Source organism: Heloderma suspectum, chromosome 9, assembly GCF_057233095.1.
Source record: "Heloderma suspectum isolate Gila_16-S chromosome 9, 16-S_ref, whole genome shotgun sequence".
In the NCBI taxonomy this organism is placed as follows: Eukaryota; Metazoa; Chordata; class Lepidosauria; order Squamata; family Helodermatidae; genus Heloderma; species Heloderma suspectum.
Genome location: NC_139466.1, coordinates 35,160,092 through 35,174,650, shown reverse-complemented (window position 1 = coordinate 35,174,650; position 14,559 = coordinate 35,160,092). Strand labels below are relative to the sequence as shown.

Sequence of the window (14,559 nt, the reverse complement as noted above, 5' to 3'; positions counted from 1 at the left end):
CCCATGTTTTGCTCTGCTATCTGAACATATGAAAGGAGCTACCCAGGGGGAAAAAAGATCTTCCCACTCATGGTCGGATACTGTAAGCCAAGGGTTGGCAACTCACTTCCTTCCAGATCTTTTGGACTATGACTCCCGTAAGCCCTGTCAGCATGGCCAATGGTCAGGGCTTATGGGAATGGTAGTCCAAAACAGGTGGAGGACACCAGCTACATACTAACATAAGAATATAAGAAGAGCCCTGCTGGATCAGACCAAGGGTCCATCTAGTCCAGCATTCTGTTCACACTGTGGCTACTACAGCTTTAGGTGTTGTGGAGGCTGCTGTCCTATCAGCAGTGTTGATGTAAGATTCAGCGGGCTTCTGGGTGTGTCATCTTGCCCATAAGCTGCAAAATGTCTTGAGCTGGTCCTAGTCAAACCCTACCAGAAAACTTCACCCACACTTACCTGTAAGTCTTGCCACTGTAAGTGAATTTGGTCCCATTTTACTGAACGGCATGCACTGTAGAGGACGGGGAAAAAAATCCATCCTTCTACCCCTCTTTAAGCTCCATGACCATCAAAGTGGTGGGGCAGTTCATGCATGTTAAAGAGCTAGGGAAAAAAATCCACCAGGACATTTCACTGCCCAAGCCTCACTGAAATAAACGGGAGATGTGAATGAGTGCGCATTGCTTTCAATGAGGCTCATGCAAAGAAACATCCTGGTGGAATGGGCCCTTGTGACCTTGCTACTGAGTGTGCAAGTATGGGATAGAGGCAGGGGGATGCTAGTTAAGCCACACCATGGGAGATTTGGGGCATTTCTATATGGGGCTTTTATCGCATGCTTGTGATTGGCCATTCATGGAAGTTTGCAGTTCCTTTGACATCATCAAAGGACAAGGCCGTCTCCTGTGCTTTCCCCCTTTCATCCTGTTTTCAAAAAGAAAATAATAATAAACCTTCATGGCACCATATCAGCAGTGTGAAATGCTGCTGTTGTGCTATAATTAGGCACTAGATGGCGCCGTTTCATTGAACATATAGAGCACTGCTGAGAGGGGAAGTTTTCAATTCCAAATCATGTATTCGCCATCTAAAAGAGCCCATTGTAAACCTGGAAAAACTCCGGAAGAAGAAAGCCCTGGTATGGATGTGGGATTTTTGCTTAATGTAGAGAAGCCCCTAATTTCTGGTATTGAAAATCACTTCCAAGGCTCAATTGTGTCAGTAGTAAAGGAAAGGCACTTTGCACATGATCAGAGGTACGCCTTTCTTAATTACAGCATCACAAAATCTTGGGCTATGAGCCCTGACATTGAAGACTCGATCTAGGGATGAGCCATGGATCCAGTTAGGGAAGTGTGGACAGATGTGGATTACAGATAGTACGATGTAATGGTTAGAATGAGGAGACCTGGGTTCAAATTTTTGCTTGGACACAAAGCTGACTGAGTGGCCTTGGGTCAGTCACTGTCCCTCAGCCTAACCTACTTGTTAGGATAAAGAGGAGGATATCTATGTCACTTTGGGCTCTTTGGGGGAAGGACTGGGAGAGAAATGTAATTAATAACAATATAGAGGTTTATCTACATGGGATCTGGTAGCCAATTCTACTGAAGAATGGTATATACATTTCAAAGAAAATAAAATGAAGAAGTCGGTAGCACACCTTTTTCAATGGTGGTAATGCATCCTTCACATTCCCCTAGTTGGTGCCAGGGAATTAAGGAGGTAGCTACTACTTTCTTGGGGGAAAGAAAGACACCCCCCCATGGGGTCAGTATGCAAAAAGCACTGAAATGCAGCATTTTTCTGCCACAGTGACCGTGGAGTTGTAGGCTAAATTATGACAGCAACCTTCAATGCGGGCATTAATGCACCTGAGAAAGAGACACCATGTGCCACGCTTTCCCTACATGGTTTCCATATAGGAAAAAAAAGCACAAAAGGCTGGGTGGTGTATGCATAAAAGTTAACTAGGCAAGTTTTGGCTGAGGGTGCCGAAATTCTCAGGGCACCTGCCTTTTTATGCAGATGTCTGAGAGAAAGAAAGAGGGGGTCATTGCCTATACGTTTGGAAGGAGGCGCATGGAGACAGTTTAGCAGCCTATCCACTGTGTTTGCATTCCTGAGGACACATAGGCACAGCTGAGAAGGGGAAGGAGTGAAGGAGGGATGGATGTTAAAAATGGAAAAGTGAGAAAATAGCATCCCAGTCCACTGTTCATAATTTATAATGCTACCATATGCATGTTTACACAGGAGTAATCCAAGTGTGTCCAGGTAACTTTCTCCCAGGTAAGTGTGCACAGGATTGCATCCTTCATGTGCTATCATGTTTTATCACATACAGAACAATGCAACACAAGGGGGAAGCAATATGTCAATTTGCCTAGGGAAGCAAAGGCCAGCTCTGGAAAACTGCATCACAGGCAAGCTATTTCACACATTCTATAGGGGCAAACCTTGGTGAGGCAGTGACTAGTGGAGGCTGGTGACTCCGATGTCAGTGGGGCAGTGAATCCGCTTTGGGTTTTAGTCAGAACCAGTCAGAACAGAGCTATCCAAAATGCAGGGCAGTGAAGCACTTTGGATAGCTCCTTTAGAGTTCTGACTGAAACCCAGAACGAATTCACTGCCCCACTGACATTGGAGACACCAGTCTCCACTGCCAGTGACTGAACACTCAACAGTGACATACAGCCAACAACCTTGTTTTCACTGAGATGGCAACCTGTGGCCAGACTGTACCACTTCAGGATACAGCTGTGGGCTCCCATGATCAAATGCTCCTCTACGCATAAGAAATAATCATCCCTGCATGTAGAAAACTAGTTTATCAAGGAGAAGGGTTCTGACCTAGCTTTCTGCCTGATATGCCAGTCTCCCCCCCCCCGAACATTCTGAACCAGCCCCGCCCAGATGAAAATGTACTAGCTAGTGAAGGGCATGATATTTGAATGAAGAAAAGTATTTTTATATTTTGCTCTACAGGACATAAATGGCAGCTCTGAGGATGAGGGGGGAATCATTTGGGAAAATGGCATAGGGAAAATCTTAACCGCCAACCCTTAGTGTACCCCATGCTGACGGGGCTGCAGGGAGTTGTAGTCCAACACATCTGGAGGGTACCAGATTGGGGAAGGCGGCCCTAGTGTGAATGGTCCTGATCCAGACTGCCCCTGCCCCGCTGCTTTTAAGTCTAAAAATTTTCCTGAGGACTAGTCCCATCACATCTCCCTCCAAAACAGCATCTGCACGGCGGATGCTTCTTTCTGAGGGAAAATAGCACATGCGGGGGGTGGGGGGCTGTTCATCGGGAGCACAGCAAGTGTGGGAAGGGTTACACTTCCGTGGTCCGCTCGTCCTGCTCGTCCGCTTCCCCCTCCCCTTTTCACGGCTGCTCTTTACATTTTGAAAACCAGACCCGTGAATCGCGACCACGAAATTCATGTCCCCTCGAGTCTGGCCCGCCTGCACTTGCTGTCACCCGTCCCTCCATTCACAAGTACAACTGGGCGCTGCTTGGGGGGGGGGGCGTGTACGCTTCAACCGCGTTCGGTGGTCTTCCTCCCCTCAAACCAACCACCGACAAACCTGCAACGTGCGAAGAGCGCAGACGCGTGTTGGATGTCCTTTTCCCTTTCTCTTTGGACGTGCTTACCAGACGCGGGTCGGACGCGCGTGTTCTAACTCGGGAGAAGCCCGAGTCCCGAGCCGGAGAGCAGCGCAGCGCGTAAAGCGACGAAAGAAAGAGAGAGAGAGCGGAGAGAGAGAGAGAGAGAGAATGAGAGAAAGGAAGGAAGGAGAATGAGAAAGAAAGAAGAGAGAGAAAGACTGAGTGGGAGAGAAGGGGGAGAGAGAGGGAGAAAGGAAGGCGAGAGGGGGGAAAGAAAGGCAGGAGAGAGAGAGAAAGGCAGGCAGGCAGGAGAGAGACAGAGAAAGAAAGAAAGAGAGAGAGAGAGAGAATGAGAGAAGGGAAGGAAAGAGAGTGAGAAAGAAAGAAAGAAAGAAAGAAAGAAAAGAGAGGGAGAAAAAGGAGAGAGAGGGAAAGGAAGGAAGGACAGGAAGAGAAAAAGAAAGAGGGAGAGAGGGAGAATGAGAGAAAGGAAGGAGAGTGAGAAAGAAAGAAAGAAAGAAAGAAAGAAAAGAGAGGGAGAAAAAGGAGAGAGAGGGAAAGGAAGGAAGGAGAGGAAGAGAAAAAGAAAGAGGGAGAATGAGAGAAAGGAAGGAGAGTGAGAAAGAAAGAAAGAAAGAAAGAAAGAAGAGAGAGGGAGGAAAAGGAGAGAGAGGGAAAGGAAGGAAGGAGAGGAAGAGAAAAAGAAAGAGGGAGAGAGGGAGAATGAGAGAAAGGAAGGAAAGAGAGTGAGAAACGAAGAGAGGGAGAAAAAGGAGAGGGGAAAAGGAAGGAGAGGAAGAATGAAGGGGAGAGAGAATGAGAGAAAGTAAGGAAGGAGAGTGAGAAAGAAAGAAGAGAGAGGGAGAAAAAGGAGAGGAAGGAAGGAAGGAAGGAAGGAAGGAAGAAAGAAAGAAAGAAAGAAAGAGGCGGGCACCTGCTGGCTACCGCAGCCGGCCACAAAGTTGCCGGGCCAGTTCCGGCGGGCGCCGCTTGCCGTGCCGTGCCGTGCCGTGCCGAGCCGAGCCGAGCCGAGCCGAGCCGAAGTCAGCGCTCTCCCGGAACGAGCGTGGAAGCGCGCCTGCCGCGCCCTCCTTACCTGGGCTGCTGGCGCGGGCGGGAGCTCACGGGAGCGGCGGCAGCGGGCAGCCCGGTGGCGTGGAGGGGCGGCGGCGGCGGCGGCGGCGGCGCCCTCCTGGCCCGGAGAGGAAGGCAGCATCCCAGCCACCGCGGGACAGGGAGGGACAGGAGCTCGAGCGCGCGGCGCGCCCGCGGCTCCTGGCCAGCCTTGCCCAGGCGCGCGCGCGCGCTCGCCCTCCTCCGGCCTTGGGGCGAAAGCGCCCGGGCGAGCGCGCGGCAGAGGCGAGAAAACGCGGCCTGGATCCCGCCCGCCGGCCCTCCTCGCCAGCTGTGTGCCCAAGCAGCGAGCGCGGCGTCCAGGCGTGGGAAAACCCGGGCTGGAGCGCCGGGAGGGTGGCCCCGCGCCCGCGGGGGCTGCTGAGAGGCCGCACGCGCAAGCGGCGTCCGGCCCAAAGCAACCCATGACCCCTTCGCCCTGCACCCGCCCAAGGCGAGGCCCATAGGCCCCAAAGCCAGGCAAGCGGCCCTGGCACACGAGGCACAAAGCCCCACAAGCCCCCCCCCCCCATCCCCGGCAGTAAAAGTGCAGTAACAACAAATGAAATAACCAACAATTCGCTGCCCCTGCTTGGCGCCCAAACACTGCTGCTCGAGGCAGCTGCTCGACCCTGCCTAACGGGAAGGCCAGCCCTGGTGGCTGTGGCTGCTCAGAAGGAAGCCCATAGAGGGCAACAGAACCTGCTTGAGGGTAAATGGATCCAGTGACGTAGCTAGGGCCAAAGTCTCAGGCCCTGAAACCCGGGAGGGCCTCAAAGGACCTGCCAGAGAGTGGCAAGTGCAGAAGAAAACTCCATTTTATTCTTGTAGTCATGGTGGCTCCGATTTAAGGGAAATACAAAACTGAAGATTACTTGTTTTTTTAATCAAGGCTGGCAGACAGTTTTGCTGTTGTTGGAGTTCTAACATATCAGGAATGTAGAAGCAGTTTTACAGCTTGGAAACGGCAGCTGGAGGGAGGAAAAGCTAAATGTCAGTTGTGTGCAATATCCACAGCCATCTAAAGTGTAGTTTTCAGTTTTATTTATTTTTTTATTATTACATTTATATCCCACCTTTTTTTCCTCCAAGGAACTCAAGGCGGCGTACATAATCCTCCTCCATTTTATCCTCACAACAACAACCCTGTGAGGTAGGTTGGGCTGAGAGTTTGTGACTGGCCCAAAGTCACCCAGTGAGCTTCCATGGCCGAGTGGGGACTAGAACCCGGATTTCCCGACTCCCAGTCCAGCACTCTATAGCCACTACACCACACTGGCTCTGTTTTATATCTGGTGTTATATTTTAAATTTTTTGCACTGTTGATGGCTTCTGTTTGGTTATTATTAGTTTTTATTTTTATATTGTAGTTTTAAATTTTATGTAGGGGTTTTTTGGTCTGGATTTTATTGTCTTGAATTTTATGGTTTTCATGGTTGTGAATCAGCCAGAGAGCTTCGGCTATTGGGCAATATAAAAATCTAATAAATAAATAAATAAATACCCCCCCCCCGACCAATAAGTTCTGGGTCTAAAATTATCTAGATGCAGCACCAAATGGATATGAGGATATGAGGATTGTGTTGCAGCCTTTTTCCAGCCAACTTGTGCAAAAGGGCAACTGCTGGGACAACCAATCCTGGATGTCTCTGGAGAAGGGTCCATATAGAATAAACAGGGCAAAAAGGGTGACCCGGGTGGAAGTTGGGGTGTGTTTTCTATCTGGAGGAATCTCTTATGTATTGGAGCTTACAACCTGCTTTGGGTAATGTTCTTGCCCGATGAAGAGATCTGGAGATCTCGAAAGCTTCTTTGATAACCATTGACTTGGCCAAATGAAAGTTTTACACCAGGCTTTTCCAACCTGAAGCACTCCAGATATGTTGGCTGGGGGCTGCTGGGAGTTGTAGTCCAACACATCTGGAGGCACCAGGTTGGGGAAGGTGGTATTATACTAGTATGGATTTTGGAACATGACAAAACGCTCTTTGCTAGGCTCCCCCCCCCCCCGTTTGATAGCCATGGGGCAAACAATCCCCTCCAAATAGTAGCTCAACCTTCAATTGTCCTCCGGTTTTTAGACTTAGTGGAGGCTGGTGGCTCCGATTTCAGTGGCGCTCTGAATCCATTCTATGTTTTAGCCAGGTTCTGGCTGGAATGCAGAATGTATACACGGCCCCATGGAAATTGGAGCCACCATCCTCCACTGGTTAGATCTCTCTGGGTACTTGAGGGAAGAACAGTTTTCCCATACTCTTCCCCTCTTCCCCCCTCCCTGCAGCACTTTGCCTCCCCCTGCCCCCATTTTTGTTCTGGTGCTGCAAATGGTGGTAGTCAGTTATAATGGTTGGATGTCTAAGCCTCAAGAAACCCCTGCTTTTCGCACAACACTACAAGCCACAGAAAGCCAGGCGATTGTAGGCACCATGCAAAAATGGCACTCCCTAGTGCCTGGGACAGTGTGTCAGCCCCTGCGGGTAATTTAAGCCATGGTGGGGGGCCATGTCATGTGAACCAGGTCTGTCCACGTGTGTGGCTCAAGCTCACCCAGTGAGCTTTGTGACTGAATAAGGATTTGAACCCAGGTCTCCCACACCTAGCCCAGCACTGGCATTTTAAAAAGAAATGACTTGGACTGCAAACCTATGCTCACGTACTTGGGGGTAAGAACTGCTGAACTCTATGAGACATAGGCAGTGGAGGCTAGGGGCTCCAATTACAGTAGGGCTGTGAATCCATTCTGGGTTTCAGTCAGAACCAGCCAGAACTCTAAAGGAGCTTGTCCAAAGTGCTGAACCTCATCCACAAAACAGGTTCAAGTATCTTGGATAGCACTTTTAGAGTTGGTTCTGACGGAAACCCAGGCTGTCTTTATAGCCCCACTAACATTGGAGCCACCAACTGACACTGGACATAGGATTGCGCTGTAAATTAACCTACTCAGGGAGCAATCCTATGCATGGTTAGACAGAAAAGAGTCCCACAACTCCCAGCATTCCCCAGTTAGCCAAGCTAACTGCAGAATGCTGGGAGTTGTAGGACTGTTTTCTTTCTTTCTAAACATGCTCCCTTAACAAACTTGAAGGAAGTCACCTTGGAGATGATTGGATGGAAAAGCAGCTGGAAGCAAATTTACAGGGGGGAAATTAATATCTGGATCTGGCCTGGCCAGTCCAGCAGGCTCCAGGAATAGGATGCAGAGAAACGCACGGCCAAAATCTTGGCTACAGGGTGACTCATACACTGAACAAATATCTATCTATCATTCTTACAAACAGCAGATGGTGAGATAAATCTGTTTCTGGACTGTACCACCTTCAGCTGTAGTGGGGGCTCACACAATTAAAAAAAAAGATTGCACACTGAAAATTACATGGATGGTAGGAGACTAAGGTAGAATTGTCCCTCTGACATGCTAGATTTCTATGTGCAGGGATTTATTCAGAAGGGGGAGATATGGAGGAACACTGAATCAAGTGACCTGCAGTCTGAAGTGATACAGCCCAAACTGTTGTTATTAAAGCAGCAAATTGATCAAATATGTAACCTCCCCCCTCCCCAGCAACCAGGAGAAACCTGGTGAAACTGACATGTTTAGCTCCTTTTACCAGGAGACAGGAGGGGAAAGCCTCATCAATTTCACCCAAATGCTTAAAAAAATTGCTATGCATAGCAACCTAGTCCAGAGCAGTGTGTCTGTTTCACCTGGCTTCTCACTCCTAGCTGAAGAGAGAGATGGAGCAAATTTAAAACAAAATAATAACATTAATGACAGTGGGAGGGAATGAGCGAGGGTCACCAGCATGCCTACGCCCCAGGTGAGTCAATGGCATTGCATTTCAGTTCCTGCCGAAAATGATTGCTTTTTTGTTTTTGTTTTAAATCACAATAGATGGGTACATGAAACAAACAAGATGACAATAAAGATAATCAGGGACTGTTATGGTTTGTTTGGGATGAATGTCATTTGAATTCCCAGGAGCCAACACCAGAAGAGCTTAAAGAAATCCCATCTTAAACAAAGGAACTCTACTTTAAGGTGGGAGTTAAAGTGATTACAATATTCACTGGTCCTCCAAAAAGCATGGGAATTGTAATTGAAAGCAAATGGCTTAACTTCTGTGCCACAGAAGCAATGGAACTGCAGTCTCACATTGTTGTTGTTGTTGTTGTTCAGTCGTGTCCGACTCTTCCTGACCCCATGGGCCATAGCACGCCAGGCCTTCCTGTCCTGCGCTCTCTCCCGGAGCGTGCTCAAGTTCACATACTCGCTTACAAAGTAGGCTTCATTCACTCAACCGTTGCCTTGGTCTTTCAGCTTGACATTGGGATGTAGGGGATGCATCCAGGCAGAAATTCAACAGGTGCAGCAGCTCCCCCAATCACTTCCTACATACAGACTTGATGAATTTCTGCCTGACACATTTGTACAAGGCACAATGCTGCCCCACCACAGCAAGAAGTGAAGTGAACATCCAGGTAGGAATTTTACTGGTGCAAGAGCTTCTCCAATCACTTGCCACATAAAGAAATAAATAAGTGAATGAATGGTGTCAAGAAAATGGTCAGTACAGAATATTTTCATAGTTACCTGTAAGACGGATGGAGTTCATGGCATCTGTCATATTCCAAGGCCCTGAATGTGTCTCACTGCAACTGGATTTATCAGTGGTTGCTTTTTAGCACCCTCATCTAGATATATGCTAATAGTGATCTTAGTTTTCTATGCTGGTCCTTATGTAGCCAAAACAGTAACACCCACACCCAAAAGGGAGGTATCAGTAGGCTCAGGGGAACCCCCAAGGTTTGCAGAAGTACAAAATCTCTTTAGGAAAAAATACCTAGTGAGGGCACCCCAAAAAAGCAACCCAGTAAAGGTCTGAGTATGCTTTTAGTGGCCACAGAATGTTGACTGATGTATGTGTGTGGCATGGGGCTGGGGGAATGGAAAACCAGGTGGGAAGGGAAATGGAATAGAACAGGAGAGCACTGTGCAGGAACACCCCAAACTGCAACATTTTGCTGCAGATTCCATTTGTCTAGACTGAATTCTGTTTGGAATGTCAGATATGCATGATTGTACTGAGCTGTTCTTGGAAAACAAATACATTTTTAGAAGGAACCAGCACATGGCATATGTCAAGAATCTGGCAAGTCCTTCTGTTAGGGGAAGGGCTGTATCTCAGTGGTAGATTACATGCTTTGAATACAGGAGGTTCCAGGTTCAAATCCAGACATCCCCAGATAAAGTTGGGAAAGGCTCCTTAATAAAGTTCTGAAAGACTACTGCCAGACCAAAACTTGACTTAGAAGGCATGGATGCTTGACTAAAGAGAAATGTATGTATTTATTTGGATTTCCAGCATTCCCAACCCCAGAAGCTCAGGGGGTTATAAGCAATTTAAACCAAAAGAGAAACAAATTAAAACCACAATAGGCATCACACAAGCTGCCTGTACTCACCCCTGCAAAGGCAGAGTGGGCTTTTTGGTTACATAAACAGTAGGCAACCTGGTGCCACTAGATGTTTTGGACTACAAATTCCATCATCCCTGACCATTAGCCATGCTGGCTGGGTTCCAAAATGTCTGGAGGGCACCAGTTTGCCTGCTCGTGGGCTGAGACTTCCAGTTTTACATTTCCCCCCCTGTTTCCACTTTGAAAAATAGTGTCAGACGGACATCTGACTAATAAAGGGCAGGGCAGGCCTTGAACGGGTTAAGCAAGCCTCCGGGCCTTTCCTTGGCAGTCTGCGCATCCGGACGCCAGTCACAATCGGACTGATGTGCGCCATAACAAAGAGGCATGGTTGCTGCCATTCTGTGGCTGAGTCCCCTGCGTTGTTTGAAATATGAGTGCAGCAAGCAATGTAAATTGGAGAGTGAGCCAGTGGAGGCTGGTGGCTTCGATTTTGGTGAGGCTGAGAATCCATTCAGCACCAGCCAGAAATCTAAAGGAGCTACACAAGGTGCTGAACCCTATCCCCAAAATAGGTTCAGCATGCTGGATAGTTCCTTTAGAGTTCTGGTTGGTTCAGACTAAAACTTGGAGCGGATCCACAGCCCACTGAAATCGGAGCCACCAGCCTCCACTGGAGTGAGCCGGGAAGCAGTGAACAACGAGCCTGTTTCAAAACTGGCCACATCTCCCTAGGTAGGTCCTCTTTGCAATTTGGGAGGTGTTGTTGGTACGAGGTTAGTCTACAACAGCCTTCCCCAACCTGGTGCCCACCAGATGTCTTGGGACTTCAGCTCCCACCAGGCACAGCCAGCATGGCCAATAGTCAGGAATGCTGGGCATTGTAGTCTTAAACATCTGGAGGGCACCAGGTTAGGGGACGCTGGTCTACACACATGGCTAGTACATGTGATGGCTGTATAGAGCCATTGCCATGCTGGATTTGGTACCATTCCATAACAATGAATGAAGGTCTGTGATGGACTGTACCACTTCTGACTGTAGGTTGAACACATTTTTAAATTTTAAAAACTATTTGCAAGCAGAAAAACAATGCAGCAGGATGTAATCTTTTTTCTTGCTCTGCTAGTTTTCTATTTGAAGAGACATATTTCCCCACCCCCTCCCATGGTGGAACATTCAAAACAAGAATCGCCTTACCTGTCGTCTGGCTGGTGTAGTTCAATCCAACACCAATTTCTTCTGAAATTGTAAATGATTCTCCCATGACATTGACTTACCTATCAGCCCAGCCAGAATGGCCAGTGTTCAGGGATGATGGGAATAGTAGTCCCAAACATTTGGAGAGTAGCAACACCCTGGGGAAGGCTTAGATTAATGCCCCATAGATAACTATGTGAATTTATTTATTTATTTGAAACATTTCTGGGCCGTCTTTCAGAGCAAAAGCCCCCCAAGGGGGCTTACAGCAATAAAATACGTAAAAAACAATTAATATTAAAAGTGATAAAAACATAAACACAATAAAATAGCAACAACAACAAAAATAAAAGCTAACAATAAAACCGCAAGCAGCAAAAATAGCAGTAACAGCAACAACAAATGAATGGCATTTTAATAAGGAGAATAGCAAAATATCCTTCCTTCGCTCTACTTACGTCAATCACATTTCTTGTTATGAATTTCAATAAAATGAAACTGAAACGGTTTTAATAAACTGAAACTGTTTCAGTTTATGGTTTGAGATCTATATTTACCTTAAATCTTGTTTAAATGGTCTATCTATCTCTATCACACAGGTAAGCAATGGATAGTGTCTTATAGGCTGCAATCTTATACACACTTACTTGGGAGTAAGTCCTGTTGAACTTAATGGGAATGACTTCTGAGTAGACATTGAGAGGATTGTGCTGCATGGCTGTAATCCTATACACGCTTAACCAGGGAGTAAGTCCTATTGAACTCAAGGGGGCTTACTTCTGAGTAGACATATATAGGACTGCACTGTAGTGAACAAATAATAAACTCTTTAGTCACTATGAAGCTATCTCAAAACCTGTACTGTGACAAACTCTCACCTTGCTCAGGAATAGTCAGCCTGCAACACACTGCATCCATGTGAAGTCAATTGGCCTATGTATGTCAGTTCACTTCCTCCTGAAACTGAAATTATTCAAGCAAGGATAACAAAAAATGGATCAGAAACGCATTTGTGTTTAAAGCCAAATACCATTTTTAAACAAGGAGCTAGTGCTCTCTAGTGGTAGCAAGGAAGCACCACAGTTTTTTTAAACTAATCCCTGAGTTATCTACTGTGACTGGATCTCTCTCAGATTTATTGTAACTTAAAAGGATTGGATTGGAGCGCTAAGGCTGGGGAGGAAAGGGGAGAGTTTAATCCTTTCTGTTGCAATATTTTCATAATCTGAATCAGGCGTGGGCAGACTTCAGGCTTCTGGGATCTACTTTGCTTTTTACTAGAACCCCACGATCCATTAACTGGTGTTAAGGAAATGTCCAAGGCAGGTTAGGTTGAACAGTCAGAAATTTATTAAAGCACATCATGGCCGTGGGAGAGACAGACGAAACTGTCTCTCTCTCAAAAGAGCAGGATGTATTTATTCAGAATGGAAGTTGGAGAACAAAGAGAATATACTATGCATACTCAGAAACCAATTAGTACTTGGCAACAGTCTTATCGGCACAGCGGCCTTCTTATCTTTAGGGATGAGTTACTTTGGTGGATAGGAATTTCTTGCTTATGAGCAAGTTACAATTACCTTCTCATGGTCAGACACACACACACACACACACACACACTCAATCCCATCAGGCACCTCGCCTGAACTAAACTACTTACAAGGCCTAGTCAGGCCTACCTTCCCACTGGAGACCAGTACGAAAGACATACACTTAAAATTAAAGAACGCTGAACCCAGGAATTTGTTCTGAGTACAAGAACTGAACAGTGCTCAGTCTTTCCACACAAAAATCCACACCTGGTTACCCCAAGCATCCTTCATTTCAGCAGTATAATTCGGGGATAGGAGTAATTCTGTTGCTGCTGCTATTAAACGATTGGGAGTGAGAAAACCCCGCTGGTTTACTGCAAATCACCCAGATCCAGATGTATCTTTTGCACACCCCTGCTGCATCAAGTGCCTAAAAGCTACTTACATCGGACAAACGGGACTATCTTTAAGGCAAAGATTAAATTTATTTATTTATTTATTTATTAAATTTATTAATCGCCCATCTGACTGGTCACCCAGCCACTCTGGGCGATGTACAACCCACCATAAACAACTTAAAACAATAAAATTTTACCATAAATTTTTTTTTAAAAAAATACCCTAACCCACCCCAAATGCCTGCCTGAACAACCACGTTTTTAATGCACGACGGAAGCTCATTAAAGAGGGGGCATGACGGAGTTCCCTAGGGAGGGAGTTCCACAGAGTGGGGGCCACCACAGAGAAGGCCCTCTCCCTCGTCCCCACCAGTTTAGCTGTCCTGGCTGATGGGACAGAGAGAAGGCCATCCGAGGCTGATCTTGTTAAGCGGCCTGTCTGGTGTTGCTGGAGGTGCTCCTTAAGATAGGCTGGGTCGGAACCATATAGGGTTTTAAAGGTCAAAACCAACACCTTGAATTTGGCCCGGAAAACAACTGGTAACCAGTGCAACTCCTTCAGCACTGGAGTGATGTGATCTCGCCAGCGGCTGCCTTTAATCAGGCGAGCCGCCGCGTTCTGTACCAGCTGCAGCTTCCGAACCGTCTTCAAGGGTAACCACACGTAGAGCGCATTACAGTAGTCTAAACGAGAGGAGACCAGGGCATGTACTACCGATGGGAGCAGATGGTCGGGAAGGTAGGGGCGCAGCCGCCGTATCAGATGGAGTTGATACAGCGCTGTCCGGCTCACAGCTGACACCTGAGCCTCCATGGACAGCTGGGAGTCCAAAATGACCCCCAGGCTGCGGACCTGGTCTTTCAAGGGTAGCTGTACCCCATTCAACACCAGGTCAACATCCCCCAGCCTCCTCTTGTCTCCCACCAAAAGTACCTCGATCTTGTCAGGGTTGAGCTTCAGCTTATTCCTCCCCATCCAGCCACTCACCATCTCCAGACATTTGGACAGGGATTCTACGGCCAACCTTGGTGAAGATTTGAATGAGAGGTAGAGCTGAGTGTCATCCGCATATTGATGACACTGCACCCCAAACCTCCTGATGATAGCCCCCAGTGGCTTCACATAGATGTTAAATAGCATCGGGGAGAGGATGGAACCCTGTGGCACCCCACAAGTAAGTGGCCACGGGTCCGAAACCTCCTCTCCCAGTGCTACCCTCTGGTACCTGCCAGAGAGGAAGGACTGGAACCACCGCAATACAGTGTTTCCAATGCCCAACCCCTCCAGGTG

At 47.4% G+C, this 14,559-nt stretch overlaps 1 protein-coding gene across 4 annotated transcripts in view; it reads right to left on the bottom strand.

The window, feature by feature from the left end:
• Positions 1 to 4,908, bottom strand: part of LOC146338587 (synaptotagmin-like protein 2) — an 89,388-nt gene extending 84,480 nt beyond the window's left edge. For 2 of the 4 annotated variants that reach the window (XM_084814087.1, XM_084814091.1), the window contains exon 1: positions 4,704 to 4,908. The gene's annotated coding sequence lies outside the window, so the exon portion shown is untranslated. Of the gene's footprint in view, positions 1 to 3,652 lie in introns of all 4 variants that reach the window. The other 2 variants (XM_084814089.1, XM_084814088.1) reach the window with 2 other exon arrangements.
• Positions 4,909 to 14,559: the final 9,651 nt, after the last annotated feature.